Source organism: Triturus cristatus, chromosome 5_1 (genome assembly GCF_964204655.1).
Source record: "Triturus cristatus chromosome 5_1, aTriCri1.1, whole genome shotgun sequence".
NCBI classification, from domain to species: Eukaryota; Metazoa; Chordata; class Amphibia; order Caudata; family Salamandridae; genus Triturus; species Triturus cristatus.
Window position 1 is genome coordinate 453,487,452 of NC_140587.1, and position 6,540 is coordinate 453,493,991.

Sequence of the window (6,540 nt, forward strand, 5' to 3'; positions counted from 1 at the left end):
AATGACCGTGATTTGGGTGGCGGAGCAAGTTAACAGCACCTATGGACACATTATGCTGTGTCAATGGCAATAGCCATATCTCACCAGTGTACAGTAGACACCTGATTCATGGCACAAGATAGTGCACACAATACCAATGTAACATTTGGCCCACTGCTGACTACACCATGTCGGTGCACATGACTGCAAACATTGGAATGTACCAACTCACATATCACTTGTGATATTGTTGGGCATGTACACATATCAGTGTTGTGATGGACTCTCCAATATGTACACATGTCAATGAGTGATATGGCTAGACAACACACAGTGATGAATGTCTCACTACACAATGTGCATATTTCACAGTGTATTTTGCTTTGCTCATGTACATACAAGATTAGAATGCACAGACTGTGCTCATTGTGTTGTTGATGTGTGCCCAGTTCGACTTACGCAAGAAGGTGTGGCAGGTACAGCAGCTAGGTAGGAGCCAGCAGTGTTGCGGTTTCACACACATGCTGTAGGAACTACTCTCAGGGCTGGTTACGCAAGATGTGGACATGTACCTTTGGGCAGTCACATAATCAGATTTTGTTTTGGAGGTACTCACTGTGTGAAAAGTGGACAAGTGTAAAACTAGTGTAGCAGAAGGTGTCCCTACATGCAAGTTGTGCTGTAAGCTGAACTGTGATGCCAGTCATTAATGTAAGATGTTGGAAACATCTCATGGTGGATTGCAATGACATGTGACCCCTTTCATCTCACCTAGGAGGCGACCAAATGTGCATCGTCACTTCACAGTGCTGGCGGACATGGAGGATGAGGACGTCATACGGAAATTCCGTCTGGATTGACCCACCCTACAAGACCTATGTGCTCTATTGGAACCCCACCTGCGGCCTCACAGGACGTACCCGACTGCTTTGACACCCACGTGTAAGGTGATGGTGGCCCTGCATTTCTTTGCTACTGGTTCAGTCCAGTACACGGTGTCCACTGCAGGTTGGATGTCACAACCTATGTTCAGCATGGTATTACGTGATGTCCTGTCCGCTATGATGACCTACAAGGACCGATACATCAATTTCCCCAGGAGGCATGAATTGGCGGCTGTGAAGCATGATTTTTATGCCCTTGTGCACATCCCTAATGTTGTTGGTGCCATTGACTGCACACATGTTGGCCTGGTTCCACCACAGGCACGTGAACACATCTACAGGAACAGGAAGCATTTCCATGCCATCAATGTGCAAGTGGTGTGCAAGGCAGATCTGATCATCTCACATGTCTGTACCAAATTTCCAAGCTCTGCCCATGACTCGTACATCCTGCGTAACAGCATTGTGCCACAGCTGATGGCTAATCTGCTTCCGGAGCGTGCACGGATTGAGGATGAGCACGCAGAGTCAAACGGCATGCTGTATGTGTGACATGCTGTCCTCTGCCACAGTTATATCATCTAATCAGTATGTGTATCTCACACCTAGGTGACTCTGCATACCCCAACCGGCCTTAATTTGCTGAGCCCACTGCGGAATCCCAGGACCCCGGCTGAGTCTGCTACAATGATGCCCATGAGAGGACACGTCGTGTGGTGGAGCATACTTTTGGTCTCCTGAACTCACGATTTTGTTGCCTGGAAAAGACCGGAGGTGCACTGATGTATTCGCCCAAAAAGGTGTGTCAGATTGTAGTTGCATGCTGCATGCTCCACAACCTGGCCTTGCACAAGGAGATCCCCCTACTCCTGGATGCTGATGAGCAGCCGAGGCCCCCGCCTGTAAACCCACCCATGTCCAGTGATGAGGATAGTGGAGAGGAGGAAGGTATCGACCTGTGTTAACAGCTCATCAATCGCTACTTCCCATGAAGGTGAGTAAAAACGTACAACGGGCACATTGTCTGCTGATGTTGTTGTGGGGAACAACCTTTACAACGCAACTTTTACAACGCACTACCTTTACAACGCATTTTTTACAACGCATAATCCATTACAACGCATGACATTACAACGCATGACACTACAACGCATTTTTAAAAACTACCTTTACAACGCATTCCATTACAACGCATACTACCATTACAACGCATACCATTACAACGCATAATATTACACTACACTATCCAACACTTACCCTACTGTTGCACCCCCTGGAGTTAGAATAGTAATTTTTACCCCTATACTATCCAACACTTACCCTACTGATGCACCCCCTGGAGTTAGAATAGTAATTTTTACCCCTATACTATCCAACACTTACCCTACTGTTGCACCCCCTGGAGTTAGAATAGTAATTTTTACCCCTATTCTATCCAACACTTACCCTACTGTTGCACCCCCTGGAGTTAGAATAGTAATTTTTACCCCTATACTATCCAACACTTACCCTACTGTTGCACCCCCTGGAGTTAGAATAGTAATTTTTACCCCTATTCTATCCAACACTTACCCTACTGTTGCACCCCCTGGAGTTAGAATAGTAATTTTTACCCCTATACTATCCAACACTTACCCTACTGTTGCACCCCCTGGAGTTAGAATAGTAATTTTTACCCCTATACTATCCAACACTTACCCCACTGTTGCACCCCCTGGAGTTAGAATAGTAATTTTTACCCCTATACTATCCAACACTTACCCTACTGTTGCACCCCCTGGAGTTAGAAAAGTAACTTTTACCCCTATACTATCTAATACTTACCTTAAATGCAATTTAATATTATGCGTTGTAATGGTATGCGTTGTAAAGGTAGTATGCGTTGTAATGGAAATGCGTTGTAAAGGTATTTTTTAAAAATGCGTTGTAGTGTCATGCGTTGTAATGTCATGCGTTGTAATGGATTATGCGTTGTAAAAAATGCGTTGTAAGTGCATGCGTTGTAAAAGTGTGCGTTGTAACGTCATACATCCGTCGTTGTTGGTGAAAAGGCCTAGGATAGCTTTGTGACTGCTGCCTGTTGTTGACTCTGTGCTGGCTGCTAATGTTTCTGGGTCAGGGTTGTTATGCACAGCTACAGGATGTCTATGTCGGTACTATTGCTCATTGTAATGTGTGCAGATAGGAGTACCTTGATGACAAGTGATGTGTAATGGCTGTGATGCTACCGCCTGACAGGTGACTTGTTCTGTTGTGTTTACCTAGGTCCCTTCAGCCTCTCCTTGCCTACAAACAATCCGTGCTCCTGGTACATTGTAATCATGGTCAAGATTGTACATCCTGTGATAAACATGGAGCAGACACGAATACATAGGTGTGTAAGGAGTATTTAATTACAATGGGTATATGTGACAGGGAAGTGAATATATACACAAAGGTGAAGAGTGAATCAATGAGTTGTCAGTGATGGAAGATGAGACAATCGAGTAGTCACCACATTGATGTGGTGACCCATTCCAACAGAAGCCTGCCAACAACGTGGCAGTGTGGATAAGGACAGTCAACAAAGTCAATGGCAAGGTGAAGAGGGGTCAACAAGAAGAAAGGACACCGACTGCCTACTCAAAGTAGATATGTATAAGCCCAAGAAGGGTCTAAGTTAGACGAACAAAACAGGATAAAAGCTGACCCAGTTAGGCAAAAGAACAAAGAAAGAAGAGTAATCAATACTGAATTTATTTAAATAAACGAAGATCAAGATAATGATAATCGTACACAAAATTTGACCGAAATAGATGAAATACATAATACAAATATAAGAAGGTCCCACACAACAACAGACATACATACAATCATTCATACAGCACACTTGTGGGTTCAGTGCAAGGCATATTTATACAAACATATATCTTTTTTTATATGTATATATTAAACTTAAAAACCATTTTCATCAAAAGAATATACAATTGGACACAAAAGGAATTAGAGAGAGTTAGTGCGCTCCCAGATTATTCTAGATGGGCGAAATCTTCAGGTAGGCACTAGTAGGTAAATGCCAACGCACGCTTCGGTGTTAAGCCCAACACAGGGCTATACCTTCATCAGGGCGACGGTGATGTTAAACGTGTGGGACACAGCACAACCTATGAGGTGATCATCAAATAAATGAAAGCAATTCCAACATGGGGAATATTTAAACAAATAATACAGGGCGAACAATAATTTATTTTCACCATAACTAACATCTTTGAAAATTAAAACGGGCCTCAATCATTACATCTGAATGACAGAAATTCTACTATGGGGTCAGTACAAACAATAATTTAGATAAACAATACAATAATGACATTTGCGTGACAACAACGTGTATCCCTCAGCAAATCAGCTCCTACAGAATGAGTGCAAAAGAAATGAAAGTTCCCAGAGAGAAAAGAGACCGATGCTCAAACTTAAACAACCAACACCAGTGTCAGGGAAGAAGAAAAAAAACAATAAAAAGTTCCAATGGTGCAGTGATATATAGAAAAATCAATAGTACATAAAAAGACTCAAAACATACGGGGGGGGGAATTCAGACCCATGAGGGTTAGTGCACCCAAGCTAAAAAAGATAGAAGGGGGAAAGGATTCTTTTAAAGAAAAATAATGAGCAACAGGCATTACCTTTTAGTCCGATATACGTTTTAGAAAGAGCTCCTCTTAGCGGGGTTCAGCAACTCAAAGAGGTATCAGGAAGCTAAACAAGGAACTGTATAGATATATATAAAAACAAAATGTGGCGTAAAAATACCATAGGAACATACGATAGCAGACACCCCCGAAAGCGTTAACAGTGGCTCAGCTAAGCACAGTGGCTTACCCGGGGAAAGAACACCTTCAGGTAAAAGATCAGGAACGATGAAGTCCAAGTGAGAGACAGATAGCGTCAGGGGCTGTTCTTATAATAAAGTTAGAAATATCAATCCAAATACATAAGGCAGAAGGATAAACGGATTCCTAAAAAGGGAGCGAAAGGAGTTAATTAGCCATAGGATTAACAAGACACAGGACAGTCATCTTGCGAGTGCTTAGTGTCCGGACTATAACAGGAGATTCAACCACATGAGTATTCCGTATAACGGAACAAAGAGAGGAAGGCTAGAACAGACCTAGTTCGTAATAACGTGGTCTATATTGATAGCGGGGGTGGAGGCAACTATGTTATCCCAAAATTAGGATTCTAACGAGCCGGGGTAATGATAGAAGCAAAAGCAGTCCAGACCAAGGATTTCCCTACAAGGATCAGGGGACATGCTTACCGTAAATCCGGCGGCGTCAAAGGGTAAAGGATACAAATGGAGACCTCCTCACCAGTATATAGCGGTAGTCAGTCGCGCTGTACTTCAGTAGAGCTAGCGATTCTACACCAGGAGTGTAAAGCGATATCTAAAGATAAACAAGAGACTGCCCAGAAGGCATAAAAGAGTTTTTTAATAAGGCGGCCGCAGTGTAGCGGCTATATGAACAAGATTGGGTAACGCCCGGGTTACTTAGAAAGGCAAAGGAATGGACCACTAGGGGTTAGAGTTACTAGGTAAGAACATTAGACAGGATTGGCAAGGCTATAGCTATTAAGTACAAGGGCCAAAGATATTCAGGCCGGTAAAGTCTTAAGCACCAAACAGTCGCAAATGCCAACTCGGCAAACAGAAATGCAGGCAAGTTTCAGGGCATCGGGTCGGATTCTTACCGCGGATAGAGGCGTTGTTCAAGCGGCAATATTTCAAAACGTGAAACGTTCGGAATACAGCTAGATGGCACGGCACTGGTTACTGCTACAATCAGAGTTTAAATAGAGACGTACATGACTTGAAACGGGAGATAGGGGCTCTCACGTTAGTTTCAAAATAGTAGAAATGAAAAAAGGAGTAGAGACTAAGTATACAGGGGAACATATCGAATGAAGCGGCCATCTTGGAACCGGAAAAGAATAAACAGGAGTGCATACCTAAACAGGTAGAGAAAAGGATGTGGAGATAACATCAAAAGATTGGCCAATCGGATATAGATAATTCACACATTGTAGACAAGGATCAAATGCCAAACGGGAGGGTGGACGCTACATGCCTTAAAGAATAAAGCCGAAAAACTCATATAATCGCATTTTCCCAGGGGCATGACTCATTTAAACCCTGGGCTACTACATTAAGGAAGTATATCCAGAAGACCTCTCTTTTCCTTCTAATGGTAGTAGGGTCCTTGCCAGTAGGGGTGCGTATCTTTTCTACAATGATCCATTTCAGATCTTGTTCTGAGTGGCCATGCTCGATCCAATGGGAAACCAAAGGTGCGCCAGATGTTTTGATGCGAATGTTGGACTTATGTTCGCACATCCTTAGTCTGCATTCTCTACCGGTTTCACCGATATATGTTAAGTCGCATGGACAAAAGATCACGTAAATGATGTTAGAGGTGCGGCAATTGGTGAGGTCAGTCAGACTAATAGTGCGATTATTGATATTGATTGTTTGCCTAACCAACGCATTTGGACAGGCTTGACAGGAGCTGCATCGATGGTTTCCTGAGATAGAATGCAGGCCAGTGATGGAAGTTTGGCGCGACACTGAAGGGGGATCCGGTATTTTGCCTTGGACTAGGAGATTCCTAAGGTTTTTGTTTCTTCTGAAAGCAAAGAGAGG

The 6,540-nt window shown here is 43.3% G+C and overlaps 1 long non-coding RNA gene across 1 annotated transcript; it reads right to left on the bottom strand.

Moving 5' to 3' along the window:
• Positions 1 to 3,578: 3,578 nt before the first annotated feature.
• LOC146831058 (uncharacterized) lies at positions 3,579 to 5,728 on the bottom strand. Its single transcript, XR_014961517.1, has 5 exons — positions 5,592 to 5,728; positions 5,161 to 5,305; positions 4,722 to 4,858; positions 4,526 to 4,610; positions 3,579 to 4,006 (listed from the first exon to the last, which is right to left on the bottom strand). It is a non-coding gene; the product is annotated as an uncharacterized LOC146831058 (long non-coding RNA).
• Positions 5,729 to 6,540: the final 812 nt, after the last annotated feature.